General features: G+C 35.9%; 1 pseudogene across 1 annotated transcript in view; it reads right to left on the bottom strand.

Moving 5' to 3' along the window:
* LOC307190369 (small ribosomal subunit protein uS17-like) overlaps window positions 1–21,153 on the bottom strand; it is a 792,466-nt pseudogene that overhangs the window by 68,191 nt on the left and 703,122 nt on the right. The window contains exon 8 of the transcript XR_013831759.1: window positions 18,637–18,713. The product of XR_013831759.1 is annotated as a small ribosomal subunit protein uS17-like (transcript). The remainder of the gene's footprint in view (window positions 1–18,636; window positions 18,714–21,153) is intronic.

Genomic DNA, 21,153 nt, shown 5'->3' with positions numbered 1-21,153 from the left:
AGAATGAGAAATAGACTGCTGTTTTCGTAAATCACTGAGATTTTAAAATTATTACTGCTGCATAATTTAGAAAAACCTAATATAATCACAAATCACACTTAAAATATTTAATATTTTTAAAAATAAATTTTCTGAAAGATATTTCAACCTGTTTCATTGGAAGCATTACCAAATCCTTATATCATTTCTTTCCCTCCTATAACTCAACAACTTTTAATCTACTGTTTGCAATACTAGTTTTCCTTCTCACCCATGACTTACACATTTAGAACCAAGAAAATGTTACCTTCTGAGTATTTCATAAATCTTATCTATGTCTCTGAATTATTTCACCTACCTGCTTTTTCTGTTCCTGTCATGGGGCTGTAGAGTCGTAACGGAGAAAGTCACAGAATCATATATATATATCTAACTAATTACACATTCTTTATGTTCTAATAAACTATAGTGTTGGATGTATTTTGGATTCATTTATCATCTTTCTATTCTAAAAACCCCAGTTCTTCCCTGTTTACCAAACTTTACTCTCAGAAGCAAATCTAAGGCAAAACTTCAACTTCAAATAATGTGTACTTTCCCAGATATCTGCCTTTTTACCTCCTTAATTCATCATTCCTTTATCTAATCTTCAAATTTTTCATTTGTCTCAGAAAGCAAGTTTAACTCTTCTAAAATTAATTTTTAGCCTAAATTTTATTTTTTGAAATTCTTAGACCTAAGATTTAGCTGAAATAATTATGTTGATCTGTTTGTGGCAAACCATCATCATTGCTCCTTGTAAAGTTGCCTTCCTTGTTCTGTTCTATTTTTTCTTTTCTTTTTTTTTTTAATATTTTATTCCTCTCCCTACCCACAAGCATTCATTATAATGTGTTTAACAAGTGTCTTTAAAAATTTTAAGTTATTGTTTCATTTATGTACAAGTTTTTGATTTATATAAAAAAGTGTTATATATCTCATCTTTTAAAGATATATCCAGTTTGGTCAGTGCACATCTAATCTGTTGCTCATGACCATGATATAGTACCTTATGGCTTGTATCCATAACATTTAACTTATCTATTCCCTTTATGAAGGATACCTAAGGTTCCTAATGTGCTGCCGCTAAGAAAACAAAACAAAACACATCAAGATGCACTAGCTTCTACATTTTATTTGAAATCTGTAAGACAGGAGTGGCTATATATTCAAAGGTGGCAATTTCTATGTCATTGAATATTAAGTTTCACCCATCTGATCTACAGAATTTTTGTACCAATTTATACTCTTTCATTTACCTATATTATTGCTAACACAATTTTCTGTTTGACTTGTTATATAAGCATAAAGTTATAACACTGTTATGTTTTTATATTTCTGTTTACTAATTAAGTTGAATATTGTTGATTACTATTTTAAATTACTTTCTGTTCTAAATATCTCATTTTTTTTATGATTTCTTCCTTAATCCACAAGTTACTTAATCTTAGATTTTTAGCATTTCAAGATATATAGATTTTTATCTATTTTATTTTCTCTTAATTTCAAATTTTATTTCATTGTAGTCATGGATTGTAGTGTTATTGTATTGATTCTGTTCCATGTTTTAAGAGAGCACTTTTGCACTATTTGGTAAAAAGAAAGGAAACTTTTATTAATCACGTTATTCAAATAGTCTGGCCTTTATTTTCTCTCTGCTTTATCAGTTTCTGAAAGAACTCTGCTAAAACAGCTTAATAAAAAGTTGATTTTTCCACTTCTTACCTCTAACCCAGTTTTATTGGTTATTGTCATATACATTAGAAGGCTATATTGTTATTGCAATATATGGTAATAATTATCTTCTTGAACTTTTTTATCACAAATGTATAACATCAGGGCACTTCTTCATCTTATTTCATATTTTTACCACATTTTCTCTTTTATCTTTTTGTACCTTTCTTTATAAAGATGTACCTTTTAACTTAATGATTCAAAAGTTATATATTCAATTTTTTATTGTTCTGGTGATGTGGGATAGCCTATTAACTTCATCCATTTATCCATGTGTGTCTTTTCATTATTATAATTTTTAACATGTGCCATAATGTGAACAAGTTTGGGTCACTTTAATTCTGGTTCTAAATTTTTATGGCAAATTTTTATTAAGTTATTTGATCTTCTTTACTTTTCATATTTCCTAGATTTTTTTTTTCTCTTTTATTCAATACCTTCAAGGATCTTCAGACTATGCCCTCTGTTCTATGGGCCAAACTTGTTTGCAGGCTGTTTTGGTATACCTCCAAACTAAGAATTTTTTTTTTTTAAGTGTTGTAGAAAGCAAACAAATGAAGAAGAATGTGCAACAGAAACTTTATGTGACCTGAAAAGTCTAAAATATCTAATATCTTGGACTTCACAGAAAATATTTTCAAGTGCCTGGATTACTTCATCTGAGAATAATTTCAAAGAACATTTCAGTGTGGTGAAATTTTGAAGGTCTTATATTTTTGACAATATATTTTACTTTCACATTCAAATGATAATTTAGGTTGATATATAATTCTACGATCAAATTTCTTAGTTCTTTTCCTTTAACAGTTTAAAAAGTATACTTCGTTGTCTTCTTACAACTGTATAGTTGATGGTAAATGCTGACATTAACCTGATTCTTGTTTCTGGGTATGTCATCTACTTCTTTTTTCTTGAGATTTTTCAAGTCTTCACTTATTTTTCATGCTTTTACTTTTCATTTTATCTCTTTGTATTCTTATTTGATGGTGTATTTTTTTTTTTTTTTTTTTTGGCAGTACGCGGGCCTCTCACTGTTGTGGCCTCTCCCATTGCGGAGCACAGGCTCCAGATGTGCAGGCAGCTCCGTGGCATGTGGGATCTTCCCGGACCGGGGCACGAACCCGTATCCCCTGCATCGGCAGGCGGACTCGCAACCACTGCGCCACCAGGGAAGCCTTGATGGTGTATTTTTAATCTACTCTGAATGGCATTCTTTGATACTGTTCAAATTTGAGGTTCTACATTTTTAAAAAAAATTCAGGGATATTCTCAGACATTATTCAAAAAGTACCTCCCGCTGATTTTCATTTTTATTTCTCTATTTTTGGAGGAACAAAAATTTGACACATTTACTATTCTCTATACCTTTGAAAGTTTTTGTACAGTTTCTGTCTCTTTAGCTCTCTCTTATTTCTTTTGGGTTTATTTGCTTAAAAGTAGTGTTATGGACTGAATGTTTGTGGCCCCCACAAAACTCACACTTTGAAGCTCTAAATCACAGAGTGGCTATATTTGGAGGTGAGACCTCTAAGAAAGTAATTAAGGTTCAGTGAGGTCATAAGGGTGAAGACCTGATCTGCTATGATTAGTGTCCTTTTAAGAAGAGACACCAAAGCTCTCCCTCTCTAAGAAGAAGTGAGCACACAGCATGCTGGTGGCAGTCTACAACCCAAGTGGAGGGTCCTCACCCAAACCAACTCTGCTGACACTTTGGTCTTGGACTTTCAGTCTCCAGATCTGTGAGAAAATAAATTTCTCTTCTTTAAGCCACCCAGTCTCTGGTACTTTATTACAGTGCTAGCAGACTAAAACAAGTAGATAATTGTTTTTAGTCAAGATTTTGTTGTGAATGAAAATATTCAGGTAAGCAAGTTACATGTTATAAAAAAAACTACCTTATAATCGAAGGTATATTAGATAGGATGCAAATGTGACAGCAGGAACCAGGGGTGTAGACATGGTAGTTTTGAAGGATTAACACATTTAATTAATACTCTTATATGTTTCAGTGAGATACTGCTACAATCCAGACTAGAAAATGCTACCTTCTTCTCTCTACCATCCAAATTTAATCTATACCAAAAACTCTATCTGTGAGTTTCCTTTTGAAAAAGATTTTTTTAACTACTGTACAATATGATATACATAATTATTCCCTAATTGGTTCATGTGTTGATTTTGTCTTAATTGTAATGCAAAGAACAGAGCGTAGCTCACCACCCAGTTCTACAAGAATTAAGTCATGACCTGCTGCAGTTGCTGACCTACAGTGCACCCTGAGAGGAATTCAGGATGAAAAACAGTATGGAACACTCCATGCATTGAAAAAACAGGATCCATAGATAGTTAGATGTACACCTCAGGAGGAATTTTAATGAACCCAGATTCTTGCATCTTTTCATATGTAGAAAAGCGTTAAAATCATTAACTTGAGATATCTGTTCTTTGTGACTAGCAGTAATCTTTTACAAAGATGTATGCTTACTGCATGTATTCCATAGCCAAGTATCCTACATAAAGCAGCTCCCTCTCCTCCCTCTCTGGAGCAGTTTCCTCAGAACTACTGAGAGGCTGTCTACTGAACTATCGTCCTCAGTAAGACCCTGAATAAAACTCAAACTCGCAACTCTTATGTGAGTTTTCTCTTTGACATCCATAAATCCTTAGTTCATGTCAAATACATATTTACTTTCCCCAGTTACTGAATTAGTCTTTGGCATAAAATAGCATTTGATGTATGACAGTATAAAATCGTCTGGTTACTATGAATGCCATATCATAAAGCATATCTACCTATGGATCACAATTTACCAGAATATAAAAATCTAAGTGGGAAGTTATAAACTTTTATTCTGAAGTGCATACTGACGGTATTCAGTTTTTCACATCATTATTTTTACAGTAAATATCCTTGATTACACTAGACTTTACGATCTGCATCTAGGGCTGTTTTTGGGGGTGGGGGGGTGCCACACCGAGTGGCTTGTGTGACCAGGGATTGAACTCAGGCCCTCAGAAGTGAAAGCGTGGAGTCCTAACCACTGGACCGCCAGGGAATTCGCTACGGCTTTTATATCAATGATTTAAAATGAAAATACTTTGTACTAGACTAAAACATAGATTAGTTTGTCTATTCTTATAAGTATAATTACTTTTTAACAAAAACTAAGCAGAAATGTTGTTCTCCCAGAGTTACACAAACCAAGCCTAAGAAGTCATTCCAGGAAATTCTTAGGTCCAAATTCATTTATTACGATGCAATTTTTTTTAAAAAAACTTGAGATCAGAGAAAGAGAATCCGACAATCATAACTTTGAACTTGTGTGCAAAAGTATGCATGTAAGTCCCCATGTGCATTTGCCTAGAGAGGAATTTCATAGCGTCTTAGGTTCTCCAAATTGTTTCTCAATTAAGAGTGAGAAATTCCAATTTCAGTGTGTTTCGAGAATTGCACTGTATCACAATTCAAGAAGTTAATGGAAGACACGGTCTTGAAACGTAAGTGTGGAAGGACATCAGACCCAAATTAGGGGCCAAATAGTTTAGAGTTCAAGCTGTACTCAAACTTGGTAACGTTAGGACACCTCTGATGAAGTGAAAAGATTTTTTAAAAATCTTCTTTGAATTTCATCAAAATCTATTAATAGAACTCTGATAAGTGCTCTATAAATCTACTACTATTACATACCTAGAGGGATCCAGATGGCATCTAAAGATGGTCAGCAGCTATCATAAAAGGCTGTCACAAGTAAACTGACTGTAACTGAAAAAGAAGGTAACCTGTGTACAATGGTATGGATGAGTTCCCTCTCTCTCTTTCTCTCTCTCTTGTGACTGCTGATAGTTCTAGTTATTCTGGGGAATTTAGAAAAGGAATTTCAAGTACAACTTTCACAAGGATCTTATTCACTGGGATGAAAAATATGTTTGAACATTTCAGAAGTGAACAGTCTTTTATTTTCATTTGCTAAAATCTCAAATCACCAGTAGTTGAACTTCTGTCACTGAGATCCTTATAACATTGTAAGGGAGGAAAAAAAAAATATTTTTCCTCTACTCATCTTAGGTCTCCAGCTGGAGTACTATGAATTAGATTGGCAGAAGACAGATTAACGAGAGAAAAACAAACATAAGTTTATTAACATGTGTATTGAGTATGTACACCCAGAAATGAGTAACTCAAAGGGGTGCTTTGATTTGGGCTTATAAACCTACTGCCTTAAGTTAAACAAAGGAAAGAAGGTTTCCAGCTTCTGGGAAGGGGAGACAAATTGTGGGAAAGTGACCAGGAAAAGTATAGTAAAAAAAGGTTGTTTAGTAAGATTTGTTTTGCAGATTTAAGCTGGTGCGTTCTCCACTGATAAGAGTTGTTAAGAGCCTTCTTCTTCCAGGCATGAGAGAGGGACACATCTTTACAAATGTAAATTTCCTTTTAAAATGTAAATGTCCTTTATGTGCCCTGTTTTTAGAGCTTCTCTTGCATCTGCTGGTTCTCAATGGCCTTTAGCTCGAAATAAGCCATATGCCAAAGAGGCATATTTTGGGGTGGCATATTCTGGTAGCCTTCAAAATGTTAGTCAATACTTTCACTGGTAACTGACCAGGACCCTATGGGACTTTCCTGGGATAGACCCCTCCCCACATGTCCTCTGCCTGCCTCTTCTTTGTAGAAAAGCTACAATCTCCCAAGCCTCCCCAGAGTCACAAAAGCCTGGCTCAAGAATTAATGATGGGGAGGATGTGAATGTGTAGTAACGAAAGTAGCAGTAGGACCAGGAGAACTGGTAACAATTAAGCAGTAAATCAGCTATACGGCAGTCACAGAATCTTTAGTTCCTCTCTGAAATACCTAGATAACAGTATTTCTTGCACATTTCCTGAGTTGTTTCACAGATGCTAAAACCCCCAGCAAATGGAAGAAGTTAACTACCTGATGACCATGAGCACACAGCCCCCAGACCTACTGGAGCCTGAGGATTGATAATGGTAACCCCTATGACACCACCCTGTTACTTCACCATCAACTAATCAGAGAATTGAGCCAGTCACATACCTCATGAATCACCTCCCTCACGTTGCCTTTAAAAAATGCTTCCCTGAAACCCACTGGGTTTTTTTTGAGCATTAGCTGCCCCAGACTCCTTTTCTGTTGCCTTATGATAAATACTGCACTTTCCTTCACCACAACCCAGGTCGGTAGATTGGCTTTACTACATACAGGCTAGCAGACCTGAGTTTTGTTCGGTAACACACTTATTAAAAACTCCATAAAATAATGTGTCTATACTGATATTGTGTGTCTCTCTAAAAATAAAATTTTATAGTATCATTATTAATTCTAATTAGTTCTTTGCCATATACTTTTAACAAATTTCTGTGTGAGCAGAGCTCTAAACACAAAGATAAAGCAGCTCCTTATAGAAAAAAGTTCAGCTTCTAATCGAATTTAGCTTTCAAACCCATAAATCTGTAGCTCACCAGTATATGTATTGCATCAAAAGAAACTGACCACAGACAAGTGGTTATTCTTTCATTTCTCTGGTCTTCACTGATTAAACATGGTAATTTTCTGTGGTGATTCAGGGAGTTGTGTGAAATGCAATTCCAAAGAAGAGACATAAAGGTCTGTCAGCTGGAAACACAGTCCACTCTCAAGGTGAAATAAATAAATAAAAATAAAGAGGATTAAAGGTACCCAAACTTCAACTGTTAGGGGAACCACTGACCAAAACCGCCTGCCCTGGCCAGGCCTGATAGTAACCACCTGCACGAGTTATCTCACAACAGGAGATCCTGGTAAGGAACGCGGAACTAATGAGCTACCACCAACCAGAAGAATTCGGGTAAGGTCAAAGGGAGAGAGGAAATGTCACTTCATATGTCCTACCAACCTCCCAGAATCCTCCTCCCTGGAATCCATCATGGCTGAGCAATGAGCATACCACCAGAATGACTGGCCAGAGACAACCCAGAAACTAACCCCATTACCATAAAACCCAAGACTGCGAGCCACGTGGCAGGGCAGCTCTCATGGGTTCCCTTACCCTGCTGCTCTCCACCTGGGTGCCCCTTCCCAATGCAGTCTCTTGCTTTGTCAGCACGTGTGTCTCCTCGGACAATTCATTTCCGAGTGTTAGACAAAAGACCACTCTCGGGCCCTGGAAAGGATCCCCCTTCCTGCAACACAGCTACCAGTTGAGACTTTTCTCCTTGGAGAAAAGCAGAATTTCTTGACATAAATTTCAAGTTCAAATGCATAACATCCTGAGGTTTTTAAATATCCCCTATAGAATACTGTTTTTATAGTACCTTCAGTGCAAATTCCCTTCCTAAGTCATGTATGTAGCTTGTCAGAAGTCTGAAGGAATACACTAGTGACTTGAAGCACAACAGTCTTGTATACTTTCCTCACTTTTCCATTTGGAATATCACATGTCCTTAGGTGCTTAGGTGTCTGTCTGAAACATGCTCATCCACACAGACACACAGATAAGAACGCACAAAGAGTTACTCTTTCAAGTCTCTACAGTTAATTAACAAGTTTATTGAGGACAAAGAGGGAAAGGGCAGTGTTCTGGGTTGATGTGTGTCCCCCGCCCCATTCACATGTTCAATTCCTAACCCCCACTACCTTAGACTGTAACTATATTTGGAGAAAAAGCCTTTTAAAAAGTGTTTAAACCTAAGTGTCCATCATCGGATGAATGGATAAAGAAGATGTGGCACATATATACAATGGAATATTACTCAGCCATAAAAAGAGACGAAATTGAGCTATTTGTAATGAGGTGGATAGACCTAGAGTCTGTCATACAGAGTGAAGTAAGTCAGAAAGAGACAGACAAATACCGTATGCTAACACATATATATGGAATTTAAGAAAAAAAAAATGTCATGAAAAATCTAGGGGTGAAACAGGAATAAAGACACAGACTTACTAGAGAATGGACTTGAGGCTATGGGGAGGGGGAAAGGTAAACGGTGACAAAGCGATAAAGAGGCATGGACACTACCAAACGTAAGGTAGATAGCTAGTGGGAAGCAGCCGCATAGCACAGGGAGATCAGCTCGGTGCTTTGTGACCGCCTGGAGGGGTGGGATAGGGAGGGTGGGAGGGAGGGAGACGCAAGCGGGAAGAGATATGGGAACATATGTATATATATAACTGATTCATTTTGTTGTGAAGCTGAAACTAACATACCATTGTAAAGCAACTATACTCCAATAAAGATGTTTAAAAAAAAAAAAAAGTGTTTAAGTTAAAACAAGGCTGTTAGAGTGGTCCCTAATCTAATCTGAGGAAATTGTTGACATGCAGAGAGACACCAAGGTCTCAGGCACAGAGGAAAGACCACTTGAGGACACAGGGAAAAAGCAGCCATCTTGCAAGATAAAAGACAGGCTTCAGAAGAAACCAAATCTGCCTTGATCTTAGACTTCTAGCCTCCAGAACTGCGAGAAAATACATTTCTCTTGTTTAGGCCACCCAGTTTGTATGAAGATAGCCCTAGAAAACTAATATAAGCAAAAAAAAATTAAAGAAAAGTACTGAGGTTTTTGTATCAAGCATTCAAATTATTCTCCAAGGCACCGTGCTGTGCTTAGGTGATAAGTAATTACCTTTGAAAGTGACATTATTGTGTAACTCAGCAAAACTTAGTATTTGGTGTAAATTTAAGCTGTTAATTAATTTATCTGTTTATTCAGTCATAATGATTGTACATGAATTATTTGCATATTTTTTCCTAAGCCATACTATCTTCTCTGAAGGAGTTTATAGCGTAATTATGGGGATAAACTAACCAAATACAGTATATATAAAGTGAGGCTATATGAGCAATATAAGACAAGTAAAGTAAAAGGGCTATGTGACTTCAGAAGAATACACATGCAGGTATTTTATTTAATAATATCATTTGTTAAGCAGTTACACTATAACAGGTACTGAGCTAATCCTTATAAATTCATGGACTCATTTAACAGTCACAAAAATTCTGTGCCCTGGGCATTAATACCTCCATTTCTCAAATAATTTAACCTGAAACTCAGCATTTAAAGAAACTGCTCAAGACCACACAGATAGTAAATGGCAAAGAGAACGTTAACTGAGGTTAAGCTGGCAACAGAGCTTGTGTTTAGATACCACGCTGTCTAGAGATTCAGCTTTCCAATACTTCAACTACCCATAGAAATATTTTAATATTTTTTCAGATACTTCTCAGTGCCTTCATGTGAAAAATGAAGGCCTTTGCTATTATACTTACTTCATTCTGTCACTGTTATGTATGTTTATTTGTAAATAATTTATCATCATTAAATGATGTTAAGAGCAGGAAAAGATGTTCAAGTTATTTTTGTTCAGATCTCTTTATTTTTGAGGTCCAGAAAAATTACACAAGTCATTCATGTTATGAAAACAGCGGGTGTAAGACAGTGCTACTCCAAGTGCCGAGCTCTCTGTTAATAATTGATGATGAAATAAGCAGCTTGCAACAGAATGTTAAAGAAAATGTAGCTCACTGCTTCCCTCATCGAAAAAGTTTTGCTATGAAAATAGTCAGCAGAACTTTAACACTCTGCTTAGTGTCTCAACTACATTTGAAGCAGTATTCTTATCTCATTGTGGACAATTAGTCTCCAACAAGAAGTACTTTGCAGCCCACACTTCTAGTATGTATCGCTAGAAGACATGTGACTATAACCTTTTGTTTCTAACTTGGCTTCTCTTCTTTTTCCTGTACTTAATAAAGAGGCAGAAAGACTTGAGTTCAAATTATAGCCCTTTACCTTATTAGCTATGTAAGTTAATTAAATGTTTGAAATTAAAAATTTTCATCTCTACAGTGAAAAAATAATAACTACTTCATATACAGTCTATCAGGTAAATAAGAGATCATTTACATAAAATATGACACATGGTAGGCACTCGATAAAGTAACTAAAATTAATATGTAAAACCTATGGACGGAAGTTTATTTAGAGCACATATATCTCTGATTTAGTCTATGACAAAATTAGTTTACTAAGGAACACTATTTTTGCCCAGAAAAGATGATGGCATTACTAAAATACTTAAGTCTTCCAAGAGCAGTAGCAGCAGCAGGAGAATATCAGAAACAATATTGATGGGGTTAACTAGTAAAGTTATGGGAACAAAATGCATTCCCACTCTTGTAATTTCTAAAAGCAGCAATAATAATGATGGAAATTCCATCCCCAGCAGTGATGGAATAAGTTGGATCGACTTACCCTTCTTCTCTTAAGAAATTTTTCAAACAAAAAATACTACATATTTTTAAAAAGCTATTTTTCCAGACAGTGGATGACAGCACAAGATTGTGATACTTGAGAATAGGAAAGCAAATAAGATGATCTTTAAATTTGCCACAGATTTTTGGCTGGAAGCAACTTCTAAACAGTGATACATTAAGAGAGATCATAAGTAGAAAAAATGGCAGTCCCACTGAGTTGAGGAAACAGAGATAAGAGTTTAGACAAAATAAGGTAGCTGGAATTTATAAAAAGGATTTCAGGAAAGGAGGAGCTATGCAGAAAACAACCCTTGAGCTTTGACTATGAAGCTCCATGAGGCTGGGCAAAGAACAGAGAATGGTAAACCAAACAATTCTGAGAGCTCACACAGAGCTTGAAAATATTTGACTTCCAACATCTCAAAATTGCCAGTCCTTGTTGAATACCAAGAGCATCCAGGAGAGAGCCCGGAAGTGTCACGCCTTAGGGCTATGGCTGAACTATCTCTAAAGTAAAGACTTCACTAGAATGACTTTAAAAACTTAAAAACAAGTCTGGGAAGGATTAATCCAATAGCGAGTAACTTAACTACCTGGATAGAACAAAACTCAACATTCTCTAGAACGATACAAAGAAATTGGACCTCCAACAACATAATATATGACGATTTCAGCATTTAATAAAAAATTCACTAATCATTCCAAGAAGCAGGAAAATGTGACCCAATCCAGAAGAAAAATTAGTAAATAAAAGCAGATCCAGAAATGTTAAAGATGATGAAATTAGCAGACTAGGATATCAAAACAATTCCAACAATACGTTCAATAATTTACAGGACATCATGAATATAAAGGTGAAAGAATCAAAGGGAAATTCTAGAAAGAAAAATGCAATATGTGAAATGAAAAATTTATTGAATAAGATTAACCTCAAATTAGAGACTGCAGAATAAAAGATTAATGAACCTGAAAGTATAGAAATAGAAACTGTCAAAACTAAACACAAAGAGAAAAAAAAATTGAAAAATATAAAAATAACTTCAGTATCTGTGGGAAAATATCAAGTAGTTTAGCATACCTGTAATGAACATCTCAGAAGAAAAAGTGTAGAGTGAGTAGATGGTATATTTGAAGTTATAATGGCTCAAATTTCCCAAATTTGTTGAAAATTTTAAACTCATGGAACGAAATACCTCAATAAACCCTAAGACAGATAATACCTAATTATGCACTCATATATGTATGTATACACACACACACACACACACAGAAAAAACAGCAAGCCATATCATAATACAATTGCCTAAAAGTATTGATAAAGGTAAAATTTTAGTAGCTTCCAGAGCATAAAACAAAAGCTATTCCAGAGCTTTCTATATACATAAATAATACACATACTGAACATTTATGCCTGGTATCTATCTAAGTACTTTACATGTATCAATTCATTTAATCCTCAGTATAATTTTGTGATGCAGGTACTAACCTCAACAATTCTCCTTTATAGAACCCAAAAGTGTAAGGCCATCTGAAACTTAGCTCTTCCTGGGACATCTGCTCCCATCTCCTCTGTCTCTGTAGACTTCACTTTCCTTGTTTTTGTTTTTGTTTTTCATTCATAGAGAAGAACATGCTCGTGCTTATCTTCTAAGTGTGTATGCTACATTTCTAATATATTCAGAAGCAGCTTCTTAACTCCAATCACAATTTCCAAGGAAATATAAACTGGCCTAAAGATTTTAGAGAATTGGTTGGTGTGTAATGGACTCATATTCTAAAAGGTGTCTGCTAAGTATAGTAATAAAGTTATGCGATTAGAATGCACGAATTCTTGAAGACACCAGGTTCTTCAAGTGGATATAAGAGTAAGGTAGATGAGGTACTCTTCTGGAGCTGAGGTCTATATACTCAGCTTTTTGGTCACTAATCTCATATGTACCTATAAAAATTTCTTCCATGATTTCTCCAGAAAACAATGATAAAGAATAGTTTGTCCCTAGGGGGTAAATTATGTCCCCATGAATTCACTAATAGTGGTCAGAACACACATCTCTGTTTAGTATTTTGAATTATTAACACAACATTTATTTGGGTTACAGGGAGCTGGACTTCCACGCTCCGTGATGTAAGACATTCAGAAGCCACGAGTTACTTATAGAGCAGAGTTTTCCAAGATAAGTTCTACAAATCATTAATCTCTGGAGATTTATTCTGTCATAAAAACAAATCAGGGGATAGCTATGTATGACATACCTCCCTCCAAAGAAACACAGGACATATTAGTAGATAAAAACGGGCTCTAGGCGCGCGGGCTTCAGTAGCTGTGGCTTGAAGGCTCCAGGGCACAGGCTCAGCAGCTGTGACGCACGGGCTTAGTTGCTCCGCGGCATGTGGGATCTTCCCAGACCAGGGATCGAACCCGTGTCCCTGCATCGGCAGGTGGATTCTTAACCACTGCGCCACCAGGGAAGCCCAACATTTTCTAATCTACAACGTGTGGTGCATCAACTCACTGTTACAATTTAACAATAGGAGATAACTAAGCACTGGCACCATAAAACTGTTAAGATTTGGTTCTTAAAATTCAAGGAGATAGTTCTAAAGCACTGAAAATTCTGTTTTAACACCAACCTGCAGCATCAATAGTTTTAAAAGCTATCACCAAGTGACTGGTTCTCATAGTAGCCAATGATTGTATTCCTGGCAACTGTAAGACTTCCATTACTAAAATGGGATGAAATATTTATTGCCTTGAAACCAACTCTTCAAATTAGAATCTGGGAAGAGAATGTTAATTAGCCTGATTTAACCTATGAGCCTATTCCTGAACCATTCACAATATCTCCGGGGGATGGGATAATTAAGTATTAAGTATATACTTAAGTATAATTAAGTATATCCTGGGCTTCCTAATCTATCAATATTAGTTCAGCTAGGCTAGGTTTGGAGGTAACAAACAACTCCAAAATGTCAGTGGCTTAAAATAATGATGATTATTTCTCACTCATACCATACTCTGTCATTAGATCAACTGCAGCACGTCTTTATGTCATCTTTAATCCAGGATCCAAACTGACTGAACAGTATATCTACATGGAATATTCACAATGTCGTGAATAGGGAACACCATGCTTCGGCTCACGAGACAGGAGACACATTATTTCTGCTCACCTGTCACTGGCCAAGTGAGTCCCATGCACAAGCCTGATATTGGGACAGAAAAGTGTAATCCTTTTACAGGGAAAAGTAGAAGATACTTTTAGGCAATAATACTGTCTACCACAGTTGACTTCCTGATCACAAATATTCACACTTCTTCTCCCATGTTCAGAACACTTCTATCACTAATATGGCTGATAGAGCAGCTTCTACATAGAACATTTCTCTTCTCACGGAAGAGGGAAGAATACCACACACTGGCTCCTAAAAGTTCTCAGGAAATTCCGTTCACATGTTATTGGCCAAAGAAAGTCACATGAGCAAGCCTGACATCCATAGAGTAAGGAAGAGAAATCCTCATTCAGGGAGGAATATAAACATTTTTTTTTATCAAAAATACAATTTATCCCCCCTGGCCTCCCATTTGGTGAGAAAGCAGATACTATGTGTGGCAGTTTCAACAACACTGCAGCCTGGGATAAGTATTTGTCTTACTGATGATGTGAGTAAATAAATTCTACGGTAAATTGAGTTTGGAAACTGCTGACGACAGGATCTTTTTCTTGGTAATTTGCTATGTGCACTAACGTACTAAATGATGTCAGTGGTACTGCAATAAAGATGCCTATATAATCTAACTCCAAATTACCCAAATTACTGATTTTGAGGCCTCTTCTCATGCTGGATGATACCATTATGCAGATTTTAGTGCAACTCTGGAAAATTTTGTGGCACAGTGTAAGCACAGCATTCACCAGAAGTATCTCCTGAGAAGTCTGCAAATTTTTAACTTTAGTCATAAGACATTTCTCACCAAGCTTCCTCTTTTATCATACTACTGTGGATAGCCATGTTTTTCCTTACCACAGTTCAACATTCCTTCAAGTTCAACCAGAGTTCCATTTTTCAAGAAATACCCTTTTCTTTTTTACCAAAAAACCCTTCTATTGCATTATGAGAGTTAACTACATTTGGCATGAGAAGACAATGAGAAGTCACAATACTATATACTTTTTAAAAATTGTAGTAATGGTATATATATGTATATATATATATACACATATATATAATTTGCCATTTCAACCATTTTTAAATGAAAAATTCAGTGACGTTAATTATATTCACAGTATTGTGCAACATCATCATTACTCGCAAAATTCTTTCATCACCCCAAACAGAAACTCAGTAACCATTAACCAATAACTCCCCACCCCTCTCTTCCCCCAGTCACTGGTAAACTCTGATCAACTTTGTCTCCCTGATTCTGCTAATTCTATATATTTCATATAAGTGGAATTATATAATATTTGTTCTTTTGTGCCTGGTTTATTTCATTTAGCATAATTTTTTAAGGTTCATCATTGTTGTAGCATGTGTCAGAACTTCATTCCTCTTTATGGATAAATAATATTCCACTGTATGTATATATTGTTTATCACTTCATCTGCTGATGAATATTTGGATTATTTCCAGCTTTGGGCTGCTATGAATAACTCTTCAGTGAACATTGGCATACAATTATCTGTTTGAGTCTCCGTTTTCAATTATTTTGGTTATATATCTAGGAGTGGAATTGTTGTGTCACATGGTAACTTTGTGTTTAGCTTTTTGAGGCAGTTTCCAAAGCAGCTTCCTTATTTTATAGTCCTACCAGCAAAGTACAAAAGCTCCAATTTTTCCATATTCTCAAGTTGCTCACTTTTTAATATCTATAAGTCTTACCATGAACACCAGTCTCCTGTCATTCAAGGTTCAAATTCACACTTTGGAAATATTACAAATTTTACCTTGTTACTCATTTGTGCATCTTTGAAGGTGCTAATGTTATTTTCTTAAATAATAATCATAACAATTACTGTGATTATAACAATAGTGACTGTACATCAAAAGTCTACTCTAATCAGGAACATTAAAAAAGTAGCTTAGACTGTTGAAAAAGACTGAGTCTGATGAAGTAATTTCTTTATGGATTTTTCCTGGATCAGGTCCCATAAATGCATAAAGTAACTGATCTTAATTTGTTTTCTTTAAGTAGATTTCCTGCCAAGGAAAGAGATATTCATCCATTGTAAATCATTAAATGAGCTCTCCAGTATGAATGAGTCCCTTGAGAGTTGGGTAAGGCAATGTTTCTTTATTTTCTAGCATATGAATCCCCAGTAATCCAAGAGACACAGATCTGAGAGGAAGAAAGGGGAGTGAATACATATCCACTGAGCTCATATTTAGGAAGTTTCTCATTTAATTTTCACAGTGGCACCTCAAGCTAAGGAGACAATATAAAGGAGTAGTGAAGCACTGTGGGTTCAGATTACTGGGGTTCAACTCCTAATTCAAATCCTGAATAGATGTATCACTTTTAGCAACTTCCTTTCTTTCTTCCTTCCTTTCCTTTTTTCCTTCTTTCTTCCTTTCTTTCACATGTATTTATTGAGCATCAATTTCTGTGTCTGCAGTGATCAAAAATGGCAAAATTTCTGTCCCTTGGAAAGTACACACTAGTTGGAAATATAAATATGTAAATGAGGGCTTCCCTGGTGGCGCAGTGGTTGAGAGTCCTCCTGCCGATGCAGGGGACACGGGTTCGTGCCCCAGTTCGGGAGGATCCCGCGTGCCGCCGAGCGGCTGGGCCCGTGAGCCGTGGCCGCTCAGCTTGCGCGTCCGGAGCCTGTGCTCCGCAACGGGAGAGGCCACAACAGTGAGAGGCCCGCGTACCGCAAAAAAAAAAAAAAAAAAAAAACCTACCTCAAAGTGTTGTCGTGGCAGTTAAAATGGGATGATTCATGTAAAGTGCTTTTCAGAATGTTTGATTCATAGGCAGTGTTATGAGGTAATGAAGAAACTAAGGTCCAGGTAGGTTAAGCATCTAACCCAGAATCACTCAGCTAGGAAGTGCAGAGCTAGCATTGAAATATCGCTTGCCTACCCACAAGGATCTGTCCATTACTCTATGCTTCTTTCCTGAGATTCTAAGTGCTAAGAGAGATAGCAACACTGATGCACCTCCTGGAAACTATCTTTCCTCTACATTATTAAAGACATGTTTCTCATAAATCACGTAGCTACCATGAAAAGGGAGTTGAAATGAGTCAATTCTATATTTAGAGTCAAAATCAACATACTTCTTAAATGAAGTACTCAAGATAGGGAATTTATAAAATTCCTTTTGTATTCCTTAGAGTCTTTCATTATCTGGAACAATATCATATGATCCTTGAGTTTGAGTTCCAAGGAAAAGTTATCTATCCATGAAATTCAAACATCTCCCTAAGCCAGTGTGAGTAATGACCAGAATGAGAATTTGGGGAGCTCACAAACTCCCCTGCCATCAACAAGCCCTACGAAGCATCTTTTGTCAGAGTATAGGAAATCAGTAGATGTTAGAAGCAGCACCCACTGCTAAAGTTGACAATGGATCAGGAATATACTCTAGACCTCCTAGCTTCTTTGAAATTCCAATAAATCAGGTGACAGTGTATCTCAGTTAGCCTGGGACAGTTCACATAGATGCTGCTATAACTGTTAATATCTCCTTCTTTTCCTGTCAAAACCATTCCTCTTTGGATAAGTTGCATGTTCCTCCTCCATATAAGCGCTCAGGCACAGAGTGGGTAACAGTCTGTGGTGTTAGAACTTCTCAATAAAGGAAATTTACTTATTTATTTAACTGAAGTCCTGGAAGGCAGTCAAAAATCCATCTAGTTTGATATGATGAGATGCAGTTTGAGATTTTACATTTACTGGCTTATAATGAAATTGTTAATAAGTACTTGTCCATTATTTTCTGTGCTCAATTCCACAAACCTACATTGTAAGTGAATAATTGTCTAAATAAACACAGGAAAAAAACCATCGTCTTTGTGGTGGTATTTCAGGTCACTAATGAAAGCTTCATAATAAGGTTTTTATCCCTCTTCTTGAATAGAGACAAAAACAAATAAGCAGGCTCAATAGAAGCAATGCTGATCTGAGAGGGAGGTGAGGATTACTGTGCTTCCAGACTTACTGCGGCTTTAGCTACTTTGTTTTCTAACTGCAAATTGGTAAGCTGATTAAAAAGACATCAAAAAGAAACACATCTCATGGCAGGTGTTCATTGGTCATAAGAAAATATCTTAGAGGAACTTCAACTAATATTCTCTTCTCCAGTGTCTACTGAAACAGCAAAATAAACAAACTCTTAAAATATCCCTTTGGTTTCGCATCAAGAGATAGACAATTACCCTGAGTAAAAATACACGTTTAAGCATTGTCCAAAATCTGATAGTTTTCTCATCCAACTGGGATTTAGAAATTAGAACTTTGAACTTTGAGTGAAAATTAAAGCCTAAACTTCAGAAATTAGAACTGTGAACTTTGAGTGAAAATTAAAGCCTAAACTTCTTAACTTGGCATTTAGAGTAGACAATCTGGCACCAACCTACATACCACTCCCCTAATCTTTTCTTTGCCACAGCCAAATTGAAGTACTTACCCGGATACCAGAAAAGCTGCTCCTTCCTAACTTATGAAGGTGTTCCTACTATTCCTTCCACCGATGATGGTTTATCCCTGCATCACAATAAATATGAATCCAATTATCCTTCAAAGTCTATTTTAACTGTCAATATTTTCAAATACAGTTGACCCTTGAACAATGCTTGGGGATTGGCTCCAGGACCTGCCCCATCTACCCAAATCCTCAGATGTTCAAGTCCCATAGTTGTCCCTCCGAATCCACAGTTCTGTGTTGGTGGATTCAACCAACTGTGGATCAGGTAGTACTATAGTGTTTACCAGGAAAAAATCCACTCATAAGCAGATCTGTGCAGTTCAAACCCATGTTGTTCAATGGTCAACTGTAAATTCAATTTCTTCCTTCTTTGAGTATCTATGAAGTAGTCTCTCTGAGCCCCCCTCTTCAGTTTATGCTGTAAGCATTTATGCATTCATCTAAGTTTTTGTAAGGTCCTGAGAGCAGGCTTCATATTTAATTGCTCTTTTGTAACTCATTAATATCATCATGATTTTTGCTGAAATGTGGTGTCCAATGCAAGTTAGTTAAAGATTAAATCAAGATACAAAGGAAAAAAAGGGAAAGGAAGGAAAGGAGAATGGGAGGGAGATAAAGAAATTATGAGCACAATGTTTCCAGGATATTAAACATCTCTCATTGTTATGCATTGGCTGACCATAGTAAATAACACACCTCACTCAAAAAAATGATAAAGACATGTACTCTTTTGAAGTGTTAAGACAGTTAATCTACATAAAGTGCTTAGAAGACTCTGGCACATGGTAAACACTTTTTATGGTTATTATCTGAGATAATTTGCCAACATCATACCTTAAACCTACTGAAAATGATAGTGGCTTAATGTAGTGCATGGACACATGATCTGACTCAGATAATTCAAATCTCAGCTCACCCACTTAGAGGGTACATTCACTTGGCCAAGTTATTTTATCTCTTGTAACCAAAATTTCCTGATGTGTAATATGAGGATTGTAGTAGAACTAATGTCATAAGGTTGTGCTACTTATTAACTGAAATGGTGTCTGGGACATAATAGTCATTTAATGAATGGCAGTTATAGTAGTATTAAAAGGCACATTTTCTTAGTCAATTTACTGTTTTTTAAATTTTTAGAAGCAGGACTCCAGAGTTATTAAGCTGTTAATTGTAATCTTGTCAATGGTACATAATTGTAATAGATATTACTGATACATCACCCAGATTCACTTGAATCCTTTTACAAATTTCTGGTATATTATCATATTCCCCTTGTATTTTTCTTTTCTTTAATAGACTTTATTTTAATAGCAGTTTTAGGCTCATAAAAAATGAAGAGGAAGGTACAGAGATTTCCCATATATACCTGCCCCCACACATTCTATAGATCTGGATAAATGTATGACATGTATCTACCCTCATGGTATCAGACAGTATTTTCATTGCACTAAAAATCCTCTGTGCTCAGCCTATTCAGCCCTCCCTCCTCCCTAAATCCTGATAAGCACTGAATTTTTTAGTGTCTCCATAGTTGTGCCGTTTCCAGAATGTTATGTAATTGGAGTCATATAGTATGCACCTTTTTTTAGATTGGCTTATTTCACTTAGTTATATGCATTTGAGTTTTCTCCATGTCTTTTCATGATTTGATAGCCCATTTCTTTTTAGTGCTGAATAATATTCCATTGTCTAGATATGCCAAAATTTCCTTATCCATTCACCAACTGAAGGGTATCTTGGTTACTTCCAAGTTTTGGTGATTATGAATAAAGCTGCTATAAACATTCATGTGCAGGTTTTTGTGTGGACATAAGTGTTCAGCACTTTTGGGTAAATAATTCTCTTCCAAATTGGCTGTACCATTCTGCATTTCCACCAGCAATGAATGAGAGTTTCTGTTGATTCACAACCTCACCAGCCTCCGGTGTTCTGGATTTTGGCCATTCTAATAAGGTGTGTAGTTAGGAAGTCATTTAATTTGCCTTTCTCTAATGACATATGATGTGGAACATCTTTTTATATGCTTATTTTCCATCTGCATATCTTCTTTGTTGAGGTATCTTTAAGGTCTTTGGCATATTTTTTAATTGGCTTGTTTGTTTTTTTATTGTTGAGTTTTATTGTTGAGCTTTAAGCATTCTTTGTCTATTTGGATAACAGTCTTTTATCCAATATTCTTTTTGCAAAATTTTCTCCCAGTTTGTGGCTTATCTTTTCATTCTCTTGACATTGTCTATTCAGATTGTCTACTTCTCCCTATGTGAGTTTTGCCATACTGCCTTTCAAGGTGTAGTTTGTTGGTGTGTATCTTACAGGATATTCTCTAAGCTTCCTGGATCTGTGGTTTTGTGTTTGACATTAATTTGGAGAAAGTCCCATTCATTATGTTTTTAAATATATCTTCTGTTCCTTTGCTCTTTCTTATCCATCTGTTATTTCCATCACAAATATGTTATGCCTTTTATCGTTGTCCCAGAGATATTCTGTTATTTGTTTTCA

This window comes from Stenella coeruleoalba (genome assembly GCF_951394435.1).
Source record: "Stenella coeruleoalba genome assembly, chromosome: 8".
Classification (NCBI taxonomy): domain Eukaryota; kingdom Metazoa; phylum Chordata; class Mammalia; order Artiodactyla; family Delphinidae; genus Stenella; species Stenella coeruleoalba.
This window is presented reverse-complemented; position numbering and strand designations above follow the sequence as displayed.